This window comes from Jaculus jaculus, chromosome 2 (assembly GCF_020740685.1).
Source record: "Jaculus jaculus isolate mJacJac1 chromosome 2, mJacJac1.mat.Y.cur, whole genome shotgun sequence".
NCBI lineage: Eukaryota > Metazoa > Chordata > Mammalia > Rodentia > Dipodidae > Jaculus > Jaculus jaculus.
This window is the reverse complement of record NC_059103.1, coordinates 138960337-138977152: the sequence shown is the minus strand read 5'-3', so window position 1 is coordinate 138977152 and position 16816 is coordinate 138960337. Positions and strand designations below refer to the sequence as shown.

General features: G+C 39.2%; 1 protein-coding gene across 9 annotated transcripts in view; it reads right to left on the bottom strand.

The window, feature by feature from the left end:
• Positions 1-16816, bottom strand: part of C2H8orf34 (chromosome 2 C8orf34 homolog) — a 420783-nt gene that overhangs the window by 141463 nt on the left and 262504 nt on the right. The window lies entirely within an intron of this gene.

Here is a 16816-nt window from a genome sequence, read left to right as displayed (position 1 = left end):
GCTTAGCGGTTAAGTGCTTGCCTGTGAAGCCTAAGGACCCCGGTTCGAGGCTCGGTTCCCCGGGTCCCACGTTAGCCAGATACACAAGGGGGCGCACGCATCTGGAGTTCGTTTGCAGAGGCTGGAAGCCCTGGCACGCCCATTCTCTCTCTCTCCCTCTATCTGTCTTTCTCTCTGTGTCTGTCTCTCTCAAATAAATAAATTAAAAAAAATTTTTTTTGTGAATAGAACATGAGGGAACTTTGTGATACCCTTAAATGTCCCAACATTTGGATCAAGGGAATACCAGAAAGGGAAGAAATTCAGATGAAGGCATCAAGAACTTATTCAATAAAATCATCAAAGAAAAGTTTCCCACTCTCTCAAAAGAAATTCCCATCAAGTTACAAGAAGTTACCAGAACTCCAAACAGACTATACCAAAGGAGAAATTAAGACTGTAAACATTAAAAACAAAGAGAAAGTCCTAAAAGCAGCTAGGGAAAAACAGCACATCACATTTAAAGGTAACCCCATCAGAATCACTTCAGACTTTTCAATGGAAACTCTGAAAGCCAGAAGGGCCCAGAATGGAACACTGCAAACTCTAAGAACTTATGACTTGCAACCCAAACTACTCTACCCAGCAAAAGTATCCCTCATAATAGATGGTGAAAGAAAAACTCTCCCCGATAAAAGCCAGCTTTACAACAATATGAACACAAAGCCAAACCTACAAAGAGTACTTCAGGGAATTCTTCACACCGAAGACTCAAATAACCAACCTTAAGTGCCTACAGGAAGCAGATCACAATAACCAAACTCAGAGAAGGCACAAAAAACTACAAAGTCCAAGAAAACACCAAACCACATAAACCACCACAATATGGCAGGGATTAAATCAAACCTCACAGTTATTACTTTAAGCATTAATGGCCTTAATTCACCCATCATGAGATATGAGATAACAGAGCATATCAGAAAATTAGACCCCTCAATCTGCTAACTTCAAGAAATCTACCTCACCACTAAAGACATACACCACCTCAAGGTGAAAGGGTAGAAAATGATATTTCAAGCAAATGGAAATAAGAAACAAGCAGGCATTGCTATACTGATATCAGATAAAATAGACTCCAAACCAAAAGTATTCAAAAAAGACAAAGAAGGGCACTTTTTACTTGTCAAGGGAATGACACAACAAGAGGATATCACAATTACCAACCTTTATACAGCAAACACAGGTGCACCACAATTCATAAAACAAAACCTACTTGAAAATAAAACAGAAATAACCACCAACACCACCATGGTCAGGGACTTCAATACTACACTATCAGCAATAGACAGATCATCCAAACAGAAAACTAACAGGGAAGTAAGAGAGCTCAACAAAACCACAGATCAATTAGTCTAACAGACAACTGAAAAACATCCCACCCAAAATCCACAGAATACACATTTTTCTCAGCAGCCTTTGGAAACTTCACTAAATATACTGGGCTATATACTGCCTCCATATTTTTACAAAATTTGACATAATTTCCTGCATGATATCAGGTCACAATGCTGTAATTCTAGAAATTAACAACAAAAGATACCTCAAGAAACCCTCCAGCTCCTAGAAACTGAACACTGTTAAACACGAAATGGGTAGTGGATGAAATTGCAAAATTTATAGAATTGGATGACAATGAAAACACACTATACCAAAACTTATGGGACACAATGAAGACAGTCCTTAGGGGATAGTTCATAGCACTCAATGCCTTCATAGCAAAGGCAGAGAGAGCCCAATGTAACCATTCACCTAAAGGGATTGGAAAATACAAGAAGAAACCAACCCCAAAAGCTCCAGACTGAAAGAAATAATTAAGATCAGAGTATAAATTAATGAACTGGAAACTAAGACAAAAATCAAGAAAATTGATGAAAGAAAGAGCTGGTTCTTTGAAAAAATAAATAAGTTTGATAAACCCCTGGCCAATTTGATCAAGCCAAAAAAAAAAAGAGAGAGAGAGAGAGACTTCAAGTTAACAAAATTATAAATGAAAAGGGAGAGATGACAACAGACATAAGTGAAGTTAGAAGAATCATCAGGACTTATTTCAAAAGCCTCTACTTCAAAAAACTTGATAATCTAGAGGAAATGGATAAATTCCTGGACACATATCACCTACCAGAGCAGATTAATCTCCTAAACAAACCTATCACATGCAGTCAAATTGAAAAGGTAATCAAAAACCTCCCCAAAAAGAAGATCCCAGATGGCTTCTCAGCTGAGTTCTATCAAGCCTTTACGGAAGAAATGAAAACAATTTTTCTTAAACTGTGACACATAATTTAAAAACAGGGAAAGCTCCTCAACTCTTTTTATGAACCTAGTATCACTCTAATACCAAACCAGGCAGAGATGCCACAAGAAAAGGAAACTATAGGCCTATTTCCCTGATGAACTTAGACACAAAGATAATGAACAAAATCCTCACAAACTGAATTCAACAACACATCAAAAGCACTATCCACGTTGATCAAGTAAGCTTTATCCCAGGAATGCAGGGTTGGTTCAACACATGGGAATCTGTCAGTGTAATACACCACAGAAATAAGCTTAAACACAAAATACACATGATAATTTCAACAGATGCAAAAAGGCCTTTCACAAAATACAACATTACTTCATGGTCAAAACACAGAGAGAGGGCTGGAGAGATGGCATAGTGGTTAAGCGCTTGCCTGTGAAGCCTAAGGACCCCGGTTCGAGGCTCGGTTCCCCAGGTCCCACGTTAGCCAGATGCACGAGGGGCGCACGCGTCTGGAGTTCGTTTGCAGAGGCTGGAAGCCCTGGCGCGCCCATTCTCTCTCTCTCCCTCTATCTGCCTTTCTCTCTGTGTCTGTCGCTCTCAAATAAGTAAATAAAAATTAAAAAAAAAAAAACAGAGAGAATAGGCATGGACAGTTTATCTCAACATAATGAAGGCTATATATAAAGCTGCTAAAGCACAAATAATACCAATATAGAGAAACTGGAGGATTCCCATTGAGATCAGGAACAAGACAGGGGTGTCTACTCTCACCTCTCTTCAATATAGTACCGGAAGTACTAGCTCAAGCAATAAGATAGGATAAAGAAATAAAAGGGATACAAATTGGAAAGGAAGAAGTTACATTAGCCCTATTTGCAGACAACATGATTCTATACATAAGTGACCTGAGAATCTCCATCTCAAAATTGTTAAAGGTGATTAGTTCCTTCAGCAAAGTAGCAGGATACAAAATCAACACACAAACATCAGTAGCCTTTCTATATGCAAAAGACAAAGATACAAAGAAAGAAATTAGTGACACTGTCCCATTTTCTTTTTTTTTTTTTTTTTAATTTTTATTTATTTATTTGAGAGCGACAGAAACAGAGAGAAAGACAGATAGAGGGGAGAGAGAGAATGGGCACGCCAGGGCTTCCAGCCTCTGCAAACGAACTCCAGACGCGTGCGCCCCCTTGTGCATCTGGCTAACATGGGATCTGGGGAACCGAGCCTCGAACCGGGGTCCTTAGGCTTCACAGGCAAGCACTTAACCGCTAAGCCATCTCTCCAGCCCACACTGTCCCATCTTCAATAGCAACAACAACAACAACAAATACCTTGAAATAACATTAACCAGTGATTTGAAAGACTTATATAATGAAAATATAAAAACACTCAAGAGAGAAATTAAGAGGATTTGTAAAATGGAAAGACCTCCAAAGCTCCTGAATAGGCAGAATTAACATTGTGAAAATGGCAGTCTTACAAAAGCAATATACAGATTCAATGCATTACCAATAAAAATCCAAGCATTGGGCTGGAGAGATAGCTTAGTGATTAAGAGCTTGCCTGTGAAACCTAAGAACCCCAGTTCAAGGCTCGACTCCCCAGGACCCACGTTAGCCAGATGCACAAAGTGGAGCACATGTCTGGAGTTCATTTGCAGTGGCTGGAGACTATTTATCTCTATTTGCCTTTCTCTCTCTCTCTCTCTGTCTGTCACTCTCAAATAAATAAATAATTAAAAAATTTTTAATCCCAGCATTTTTCTTCACATAGGAAAAATGATCTCAAAATTCATATGGAATGGCAGAAGGCCTCAGATATCCAAGCACATCCTCAGCAAAAGAAACAGCTATGGAGGAATCACCATACCTGATCTAAAGATATATTACAAAGCCATAGTAACAAAAACAACATGGTACTGGCATAAAAGCAGGATTATAGACCAATGGAACAGAATAGAGGACCTGGACTTTGGGTCAAGTAACTATAGGTACTTGATATTTGACAAAGGCCCTATTAATGTAGACCGGAGGAAAAAAAAAAAAAACATCTTCAACAAATGGTGGTGGACAACCTGGAACCTGGATAACCATTTTCAGTGAAATGAAACTGGATCCACACATCTTGGCACTTACAGAAATCAAGTCCAATTGGATCAAAGACCTCAATATAAAACCAGAAACTCTGCTGGTAGTGGAAGAAAAAATAGGAGGAACTTTCCATGATATAGGAGTGGGAAAAGACTTTCTGAACAAAACCCCAGTAGCTCAGGTAGTTAGACAATCACTCAACCATTGAGCTCTCATGAAGCTCATAAGTTTTTTCACAGACAAACATGCAATAAGCAGAGCCAATAGATTACCCACAGAATGGGAGAAAATTTTTGCTGGCTATCCAATTGACAGAGGCCTAATTTCTAGAATCTACAAAGAACTCAAAAATCTAAACAATAAAAAGTCAGACAACCCACTCACAAAATGGTATAGAGAACTGAACAGGAAATTCTCAAAGGAAGAATTATAAATGTCAAACACACACTTAAGAAAATGTTCATCATCCCTAATCATCAGGGAAATGCAAATTAAAACATCTATGACCTGGGCATGGTGGCACACAGCTTTAATTACAGCAATTGGGAGGCAGAGGTAGGAGGATTGCCATGAGTTTGAGGCCACCATGAGACTCTATAGTGAATTCCAGGTCAGCCTGGGCTAGAGAAAGACCCTACCTTGAAAAGCCAAAAATAAAAAAAATTTAAAAAAAAAGAGATTTCACCTTATGCCAGAAAGGATAGCAAACATTAAAAAAATCAAATGAAATCAAATACTGGTGAGGATATGGGGAAATAGTAACCCTCATTCACTGTTGGTGGGAATGTAAGATGGTACAACCACTATGGAAAACAATATGGAGACTCCTACAAAGGTTGACTATAGAGTTACCAACAGACCCAGCTATTCCCTTGCTTGGCAAGCTCCATGCCTCAGTTCAGAGAGATTTGCTCACCCATGTTTATAGCTCAATTCATTATAGCTAAGAACTGGAATCAACCCAGATGCCCATCATTAGACGAATGAATAAGCAAGATGTGGCATATCTGCATGCCAGAATTCTGCACAGCAGTAAGGAAAACTAACACAATGAAATTTGAAGAAAAATGGTCAAACTTGGAACAGATCATTCTCAATGAACTCACCCAATCACACAAAAGCAGCCATTGCCTGGTCTCACTTATCTGTGGCTACTAACCTGGATCTGCCCAAGATGATGACATACCTAATAGGCATCTGAAGAACTGGACAATAGGTAGGGTGGGGCAGGAGGGGAAGGTAAGGGTGGGGGGAGTGTCACAAAACTGGACCCAAATGGAACTGGTACCATAAAATCCTATATTTTGAAAAACAGACTAAAAGCTTGAACCTTCATCAGGTTCTGAGAGGGAACACCTGAATCAAAGGGCCCTAGCGAGAGTATGATGAAGACTATACTTAATTTTCTCCTGTTTCTCTATCTCTCTTTCTCTTTTACATTACCTATCTTTTTCTTCCTTCTTTTCCTTTGGCACTTGCCTGTAACTCCCAATACCAGGATGTAGTTAACATTCACAATGAGCTGTTGATCAGAGAGACCTACAATGTTTCCCATAAGAAGACAGATTTCTGTTAGAGCACTCAGTTACCCACCAAAGGTTAATGGTTAGACCCTACTGCTGAAGACACCATATGCTGTTGGTACAGAACATGGAGTGACCTGGCTGGAATCTGGAAGAGAAACAGTTCCCAGACTGTTAGCTTGTCTAGTGCCAGAAGGTGCTACATGAGCTACTGTGGGTAAATGGCCAACATCTGTCCAAGCAACTCATTGTCTAAGCTACTCAGCAGCAAACAACAAACTGATGTGACGCTCACCCAAGTACAATAGTGGCACACAGCCATGGTGGATAACCAATTGCTCTTGAATTGACTAACAGATCCACTAAGTGGAATGGAACCCATAGCTGGAACTGTTAAACAGGTCAGAATCCTATCCTAAAAATGAGTTCACTCTCCAATATCAAGCTCTCACCAATCTTTCCTACAAGTGGGCCCACGCCTATTAAATTCTCTCTAAACTAAGGAGAGAATCAGTCCATTACACTTCACCAGGGCCCCAGCTGAAACCATAGAGTATTTGGGGAAATGAGTAAGAGTGCTGTTTTCCTGGTGAACCTGGTATCAACACAACAGTGAAGGATATAGACAGAGAGAACAATCAACTCCTACCAAACTAGATATCCAGAGACACAGTGGCTTCCAAGGCCTCATCACTGAAGTAGAACTAACATGAACCCAACATGACTCAGGGAAATTTGTGGAAGAGGGGGCAGAAAGATTGTTAGAGCCATAGTTGGGACATTGTGCACAGAGAGAGTTGCCTCTTCCCCATAACTAATTGCTACCCCCAGAAAGCACAATAAACAATCCCCATGGGGATGACTGGCAACCCCAATAATGAGGGTCCCTTCAGAGGGGAGAGAACAGGGACAAGGCTAAGGATGGTACCAACATGTGCTGTTTACAAACTGAGTATGTACCTATCTAATAAAAGAAATGATCAAATGAAAATTTTGCCTGAAGTACCAAAAGAATTTTTTAGTCAAAGTTTCAACTGCAGGCTCTGGATATAGCCCAATGGTAGAGAGTACTTGCTTAACATGTACGAGTCCCTGAGTTTTATCCCCAATAATAAACACAAAAACAAAAATATATTTTTAAATGTTTAAGCACATTTCATTTTATTCTTTTGTACTTATATTTATACCTCTATATTATATAGAGATCAAAGTATGTCTTATATGTTTTCTCACAGAAAAAGATTTTGATAGGCATTGGGGAAAAATGAAACACACATTTAAAATTATGTAATATATATATATATATATATATATATACATACATACATATGTATAATATAATTCAATATGTTTTATTATAATATATTGTGGATCAAAAAGAGACTTAAAGTCATTGATTTTTAAGATAACACCAGGGCTTAATAAACCTAAAAGTTCTAGTGAGTAAATAAAGGTATATGAGGTCTAAATTGCTAGAAATTAAATAATATGAATAATATGGAGCAAAATTCTTACATTCAGGCAAAGTCATGTATATAAACCTTATAAGTGTATATTAGTAAATTATATAAGAAACACTTGCAAGTCAACAATGAAGAGACAAATGACATAATTTCTTTTTTTTTTTTTTAATTTATTTATGTGAGAGTGACAGACATAGAGAGAAGGACAGATAGAGGGAGAGAGAGAGAATGGGCGTGCCAGGGCCTCCAGCCTCTGCAAACGAACTCCAGACACGTGCACCCCCTTGTGCATCTGGCTAACATGGGACCTGGGGAATCGAGCCTCGAACCGGGGTCCTTAGGCTTCACAGGCAAGCATTTAACCGCTAAGCCATCTCTCCAGCCCGACATAATTTCTTTAAAGTGAGTAAGAATTGGGCTGGAGAGATGGCTTAGTAGTTAATGTGCTTGCCTACTGCACCTAAGGATCCAGGTCAGATTCCCCACTACCTACAAAACCAGATGTGCATGTGCATCTGGTGTTCATTTTCAGTGGCTAGAGGATCTGTTGTGGCCAGTCTTTCTCTACCTGCCTTCCTCTCTCACTCTCTCTCTTTCTCTTTCTCTCAAATAAAAAAAGAAAATATTTTTTAAAAATCAGTAAGAGTTGAAGTAAATATTTCTCTACACTCAACAGACCAATGTTCAGTAAGTGTATTTCATAAAAATCCCAAGGTTGAAACAACCCAGATGTTGAGCTACTGGTAAGTGACTCAGGAAAAATTACTACTCCCTTCTGGTACAAGCTTCACACTCAGGGACATTGTTCCTAAATGCAACAATATAATCCTTCCTCATTGTGCGTGCCACACTGTTGTGTCTGCTACTATGCAGAGAAGCCAGCTATAGATGCCATTTAGTACTTTACTGGAATCTTGGGATACTTCACCAAACAGAAAATTGGTTCGACTGACTTTCTCACATGGTGTATTACAATCTCCAATTGCAAAATGTTTATTCTCTGAGTGGCCTGACACTTTCCCTACATGTCTTTTCCACATTCCACAGGCACCTTCTCAGAAACCGATAGCCTGGGCTGTGGGAAGAAGCAGGGATGAAGTAAGTTGTGAATGAGGAAGATGAGCAAAGTCTTGAGGAACAAAATGAAGATTGAAGGGGTGGGAAAAGCTTATAAATACCTCCACTCTGTTGGTGTGTACAGGAAAAGTAGTGGGCTAGGGCCAACTGACAGTCTTTTCTTACTGGTATTTGAGATTGCTATAGCTTAGCCAAGAACATCTTTCCATACCTTTCGCATAATTTGTTCTACACAACTCTTCCCTGGAAACAATGTTTATGGTATAGATTGATGATGATAGAAAACAAACAGACACACACACACACACACACACACACACACACACACACACACACACACACACATACACACACACACATGCATACATAGGGTTTTAAAAATATTTTTAAACATATTTTATTTATTTATTTGAGAGAGAATAGCCACATCAGGCTCTCCCGCCACTGCAAACAAACTCCAGATGCTTGCACCACCCCCCCTGTGCATCTGGCTTATGTGGGGCATGGAGAGTCAAACCAAGATCCTTTGGCTTTATAGGCAAATTCCTTAACTGCTAAGCCATCTCTCCAGCCCCATACCTAAGTTTTTATATCTACAAAGAACAAAAGAATCCCCTGGAACTGAGAAAAGAGCTCAGCAGGTAAAATTGCCATCTGTGAAAACATGAGGCCCCAAGTTTGATCCCCAGCACCTGCATTAAAATCCAGGGATAACTAGGTATGTATGTCAGTCCAGTATTTAGGAGACAGAGACAGAAGGGTCACAGACTAATCAAAAAATTGAGAGCTTCAGAATCAGTAAGAGTCTCTATCTTGGGAAAACAAGGCAGAAAAGCAGGAGGAGGACATCCAATGTCTGCCTCTGGCCTCTGCAGTCATGCACCTTGGGCATGCCCAGACCCACCATGTGTGTGTGTGTTTGTGCATATGCACACATGCATGCGTGTATGCATGTGTATATGTGTGTGTAGACATAGAGACAGAGAGAGAAGAAAAAGAAAGAGAAAAGAAACTCAGCCTGTCCATAACCAATGTACTTTTATCTATCTTGCTAAAAATCAACTAGAATTACCTTTACCACCCTTAAACAATCCCAGGGTTTTATGGTGGTGAGGGGAGGTGGAGGAGGTCCCTGTGACTTATTCATAGACCATCAGTTCAATACTCCCTTTGTTTTTCTTGCCATATGTACCATATGGTGTTTTTGCCCTGGGCTTAATGGTATATTTGTTTGCTATTGAGGAGCACTTGTTAGAAACTGAGGTGACAGCTCCATTCCCTGCATCTCTGTAGGCAGAAACGGCTATGTCCACCATTCCCTACATCTCTGTAGGCAACAATGACTATGTCTATGTGCATATGAGAAGTTGAGGTTTACAGAGATTATCTGATTTCCACATTTCCAAACTGAGATTTCACCATGTGTCCTGCCTTAAGGAATGAGCTTTTTGAGATATAGCAAGAAAAAAAAAAATTGGGGGGCTCTCTGTATTGTGTGTATGTATACACACATGTTTGTACAAGGTCCTCCACCTACTGAGAATCAAAAACAGTTACCAGAGCTAGGGAGGTTCTTGCATTGACTTTTACAACTAAAGGAACTATGAAATCGATTTAAGAATGGAAGTGAAAACTGGGTGTGGTGGCGCATGCCTTTAATCCCAGCACTCATGAGGCAGAGGTAGGAGGATCATCATGAGTTCAAGGCCACCCTGAGACGACAGAGTGTATTCCAGGTCAGCCTGGACCAGAGTGAGACACTACCTCGAAAAACCAAAAAAAAAAAAAAAAAAAAAGAATGGAAGTAAAACTCCTGCCTGGTGTTTGTTCCTCTCATGAAGATCTTAAATGAACAATGAAAACTACAGAACCATATTTCTGAGGGTGTGGACTTGTTTCCATAGCAATAGCCTCCATAAAATTGCAATCAATCACATCCAGCATAGAGGAGTCATCCCAGCATGTTCTGTATTTTTGTCCACGGCATTATTACCATCACTCCACCTCAGATCTTGAATGTGCTCTAAGGGCCCATCTATGAAAGTCTTGGTTCCCAAGGGGAACTCAACCTTTGATAGGTGGGACTCAATGGGTGTGGCTTAGGTTCTTGGGGATGCAAAGGGATAGTGGGACTCAGATGACCTTCATTGTCCTCATTTTCACTTCCTTGACCATGAAGTGAGCATCTTTGATCCACCATGTCACTTTCCACAGGCCCAAAGCAAGGGGTGCCAATATCTCATGGACTGAAATCTCACAGAGTGAATTTTCTCTTTACAAGTGGATAGTCTATGATGTTTAGCTGTAGTCTGGAACATTAACTAGTATATCTTCAACCTTTAAGGTTGTCCTGACTGTTTTATGTCTGATTCCATCTAAAAGATAGGTTACTAGGAGTCATGGGTATTAATCTTTACTTTTAGAGCTTGTCTGATAGATTTGTGCTAAATAAATAAATTATTCAAAATCAAATATTATTGTCATTTAAATAATGACAGTAGGTAGCTCACTGTGCCTTAAGTGGCATCCCTTTCATCTCTCAGCTTAGGAGGTCAATTTTATGACAAGAGAAGGAAGAAAGAAAGGAAATAATGAAAGGAAGGGAGAAAAGAAAGGAAAGGAAGGAAGGGAAGAAGAGAAAAAAGAAATATAAACCAGTGACGTGTAATCCCCCTTTTTTTTTGCCCTTTTTCCTTCATGTTTATTTGATTTACCATTCCTTCCACTATAAATTTGCTGGATCAAAACCTTATAAAATTATTTGGAAACAACATGCACACAAGTAAGCTGAATATAATGGATAAGTCATTATGTAGACGCTCTCCAGTTACATTCAACTTTTCTTCAGGGTGCTGCCACCAAAAATAATTTATTCCAGCTTTATCAATCTAACTTACAACTAGACTTTCTCTATGACATTAATGATAAATGATAATTAATTTTAGTTAGATGACAAACATATCAATTTTAAAATCAGCAGGCTATTTGGTAACAAATTTCTGCTTGAATTCTCATGCTATAGTTTCTGAGCCAATTTCACTGTTTGTTCTGTATAATCCAATTTCTTTTAAGATGGCTCTCAGCTCCCCCTACCCTTGCGCACTATTGATGTAAGGCATGAAAGAATGCAAACACTTGCACCATCAAAAGCAAATAGCATCTTACCACCCGGAATGCCCTGGCATGAGTTCACAAAAACAAGACTTAATTCCTGAGAATGGCAGTGCAGAGACACAACTAATGGATGGTCTTTCTACAAAAATGTTTCAGAAGCTTCCCTGAAATAATAATTTGGTGCCTTGGCATCAGGATTCCTCTGTTTATTGTTGACATCTTGGATTTTAACTGTTATATTAAAACAAAAATTCACAACATGTAATGAAAAATTTGAAGTAGCAATGTGAATTACCATTCTACCAAGACTTTACATTTGGGTGGATAGGAGTTAGTGTAAAACTTTGGTGTGACTTCTTGTCTTGTTCAAGGATTTGCAGTTGTGTTGACAGGATCCACTAAAGGTCAGGTCAAGGCCCCCAACGTCTGTATTAAATATCTTCTTTTAAACAAACAATAGCAACAATTATAAGGACACCGCTACATGCCACATGGAAAATGTTTTATTTGCTAAAAATTGTTTTGGAATTGCTTCTTTCCCTTATGATCTGGGAGGGGGATGAGATGTTTTGTATTAGACTCTTTCTATATCTTGGTGGTCATGTCATATAATTATTCATCATTGTCACATGATATTATCTCTCTGTGTAAATCACCAAATTATGGCAATGTTCACACTAGATTAAGGTAGTCCACAGATATGACCTAGCATGAATTCTGGACTGAAAGCAAATGTCATCTTCCAATTACACTTTCTTGGACATACATAAAATATTTATGGGGGAAAATACCCTAAAATCATTTTGAATGATTTTGTAATTATGCTAATCAACATTTTTCTTTAAATATTTGAACTTTTAAATACTTTTTACAGATAAAACTCTTAGGATCACCTAGTAGGAGATGGATTCTTTCCTTCCAGATGTCTGGCAAAGGGAAAGTACCCCCAAGTGGTTAGATGTCTCTCAGATGCCTCAGCCCCATTACTGATCATGGCTTCCAGTCAGTTCAGAATGGAAGGGTTCTATGCAGATATCTCTTTTACACAATGATTTCAGTTCTTTGGATACATCCCCAGAAGGGTGATTGCTGGAAGATTAGAGTGTTTCTAGATTTAGGTGTCACATTGTTTCCCATAAAGGCTATATTAGTTTACATTCTCACTAACAAGGTAACAAGGGTTCCACACTTTCACCACCATCTGTTAACTGTTGTTTTTTCCAAACAAGGATTTCACGCTAGCTCAGGCTGTCCTAAAATTCACTGCATAGTCTCAGGCTGGCCTCAAACTCAGGGCAATCCTCCTACCTCTGCCTCCTGAGTGCTGGGATTAAAGACATGTGCCACCACGCCCGGGTTACCTTTCCTCTTTTTGATAATAGCCACTGGAAGAGACCTGAGCTGATACCATGCTATGAGTTGAATTAGCATTTCTCTAAGGGTTTCTGTTGATAAGCATTCTTTCTATGTTGAGCATTTACATATCTTATTGTAAGAAATGTCTATTTACTTTTCTTCATGTTTTTTTTTTTTCTTTCAATAGGCTTCTTTGTTTCCTTAACATTAAAGATGATATATTTTGCCTTCCTAACTCTATGGGAAAATTGATCTTAGGACCATGAAAACTCTCATAAACAGCAAAACAGAAACAGACTGTTTTATTGCACACATAATTTCAGAAGAGGGATCATAATTTTCTCCCCTGGTTAGTCGAGATAAATGAGACATACAGATTCCCCTGACGTAAGGAAGACACAACTCTTCAATATCTTAGCATTTTAAAGTAAGTTTCTCAAAAAAAAAAAAAAAAAAGATGGAAAAAGAAAAACAAGCATTTTAAACTGTTCGAGTGTTTGCATGTTAATGATCCCAGTGAGTGACAGAAAGACCAGAGAAAATCCTGTCCCTTGACAACTCTGCTCTGAGCCCTTTGTCAGCTATTTTAGCTTTCTCATTCGCCCTTAGGAGTCACCTCAAGATTGCGTGAACTCCATTTCACAGATTAGGTTGCCAATTTTCTGAAGTTCTACATTATTTCCTGAATGACTGACACACGAGGTCATTTAGTGTGGAAATAAGATCCCTGCTGTCACACTTCAAAACAAGTTGCTTTTGTAGTCTAATTTTGTTGCAAAGTCTGTAAAAGTATGGCTAAAGTGATACTATTCAACAATGATGAGTTTGAACCTTATCCATCAGCACTATACTGTCTCCAATCTAATCAGATTTGAAATTAAATCCTGATGCCATGTGCCCTTTCCCTAAGAGGACAAGTGCCCACAAAAATGATCAGTGGGAACAGACATTAGTGTCCTAGGGACATAGTCAATTTTTCTCCATGTTTGTCTACTCTGTGGCACTGGATTTCTGACTTGTTCGCTCCATCTGTGTTGATAAGCAGTACCAACCATCACACTTGGTATTCTCACATATTGGGATATTTATTTTCTTGACCCTGGACACTTCTCCAGGTAGCATGGCCAAGATCCTTTTCCTATCGCCCACCAGTCCAGATTCTTAACAACATATTGTAGTTAAGCTGACGAAACCCAGGCTATATCATCCAAGACCCTTAACTCTTACTCTGCACAACAATAAACTCTGAATATATCAAGAATTTCAATGTAAGACTTGAAAATCTTAACAACTAGAGGAAAAATTAGGGAGAACATGTCAAGATTCAGACAAGTAGAATTTTCTGAACAGAACATTGGTTGCCCAGGAAATAATGCAAACCTTCAACAAAATGAACCACAGGAAATATAAAGGCTGTTGTGTAGCTAACAAAACCATCAACCAAGGAGGGGGAACAACAGAATGGGAGAGACTCTTTGCTGGCTGCACATCTAGAGAGGGATATCTATAACAAAGAACACAAAAAATGAAACAATGAAATATCAAATAATCCAATCCAAAAGTGGGTATGGAACTGAAGATAGAGTTCTCAAAAGAAGAAACCCAAATGGCGAATACCTTTACCCATCAAGGAAATGCAAATCTTTAACAGTTTTGTAAGGCATCATTTTCATAGGATTCCATTCAGAGAAAAACAAAAATTTGGACCCAACATTCCTAACATTGTTATTGAAACATTATAGGAGACTGACAATTCCCTTGGCTAAGCAGACAGAATGGGAAAAGGGCCCTTGGTAAGTGCTATCTATCTTTTAACCCAAGATGGCAAAGAGGGTGACCCCCCCCCCCTTTCTTACTACATCTTGGTTTAAGTGAATTTTCCCGCCAGTGGGCTGGCTTGGTTGACTGGCTTCATGAGCTTTTTGGAACTGATAGGCAATAGAAGTTGGTTAGGTAGTTTAGCGACAAGAACCCAATGTATATAGCTTTCTCTTGGCTAAAAAGTGAGAAATGTTGTTGGGCCTATGGGAGAAAGTCTACACCACTGTACTTAGAATGTGAAAGTCAGAGATGTGAAAAGGGTATGACTTTTCCTTCTCTCTAGCCCCCTGGGGTATACTTCCACTCTTCTGGGAAGACCTGTCCTAGAAAATTAAGATTTTAAGAAGGTTGTCCTTTCCCAGAGATCCTGAATCCAGATACCTGTCATCAGGACTAAACAGATTAAACCAGCTGCCCATCCATGGGGCTCATATAAAAATTCCTACCCTGAGTCTCAAACCTGCTCTTGCCTCCCTGAGCAAGAGCTTTCCTTCTCCTACACCATCTCAGACCAGTGCTTGTAGTACTGGGCAAGAGCTCCATCTTGCTTCCTTTTCTGTTCTGAACTTAATGCCCCCTTCTCATCTGCCTCTTGAAGCTTTAAGCTATAATAAAATCTATCTATCTCCACTGTATCCCTTTGGTCTGTGATACTCATTCTTCAAATTCATAAGACAAGGATCTAGAAACACCTCAAATTATTGGTGGGTTGGCATATATTGTTACATGGGCCGAGGAACCCCCAAATTCCTGTCAGGACCTACACAGTCCAGATGCATGATGGGCCAACCAGCACCATCATCTTCATTTAAGCTGACTAATCATGGGCAGCCTTCTCTCATTTGATAAAAGCCCTGCTCCCACTGGAGTAGTGGATTTTCTTATTCTGGAGCCCTCTCCTCCCTGAAAAGCTGTGCTTTCTTTCTTTACCTCCTACTTTGAATTAAAACCCTTTCTTGCCCTTTAGTTCTTAATCAGCAGAGAAAATGAATCCAACATTCCTCAACAGAATCATTGTGAAGGGCCAACCTTCACTCTTTCTCCAGGCTAACTGTAAATGTTCCCCACATACTGTAACATTTAAAACAAAATTCCAAATACCTCTTCCATAGATGACCTGCATAATAAGGATGTCTAAATATCACTACATAAATATTAGTAGTTTTCTTCACAGCCCTAATTAAAAATAAAGAAAGCCAATTAACTAAGTATAATCTGCCTGAAGTAATGTTTCTATTGGTGTTTTCACTGTGCTTTGGCAGTTTTGTTAATAGCCTTGGAGGGGAAAAAAAAATCCCTTGATTTTTCTGAATGCTCTCCTTTCTATTTTTCTAAGCCAATGACAATTAAAATAAAAATCCCAAGGGGGTAGAGCAAAAGAGGAAAAGCTACAAAAATTTGATTTGATTTTCCTAGACTTTCCTCCTCCTCATTACCACACAGCTAATCCCCTCTCAAACAGTACAATAGACCAGCTAGATTTTAAAAAAGGGAGATAAAATTGGCCAGCCAGTACATTGTTCCTGCTAATCTGAGCCATTTACATAAGGGTTAGAAGGCTTGTTTTATCATTTAAAGGGACTTAAAAGCCTCTTTGCAAATGAGATTTAGTTCCGACCAAAGAATGAATTGGAACTGTGTGGTGAGTTTCTGCTAGGCCAGCCCTGGGAGCTGACTTGGCACAAACCAGAAGCTACTTCTTTGGCCACATACAGTATATGCAAAGATCACTTCCAGCTGCCAAGACTGGAATGCATGAAGCTGATTGAATTCTTTCCAGGCGGTGAACAGGGTGAGGGGCAGTCTAGCAGGCCATTAATATGAGACCTTAAAATCTACCTGGGCAAACATTTATTTATTTATTTATTTTTAGGCAGGTGCTTAAATAGTGGCATTGAATGTTCAGAACCCCCTTGAGTCTTCTTTTAAAAAGGAACTGAAGGGCAAGAAGCAAATGAAATTTGGAGACAGAAAATACAAAATGGTCCCCATCTGTGGAGTGAAAACAATCTAAACTTTGATGTATTGTTGGTCTAAGTAGCATTGGGCATAAGAGTAAACCACAAAACTAACTCTTTTGCC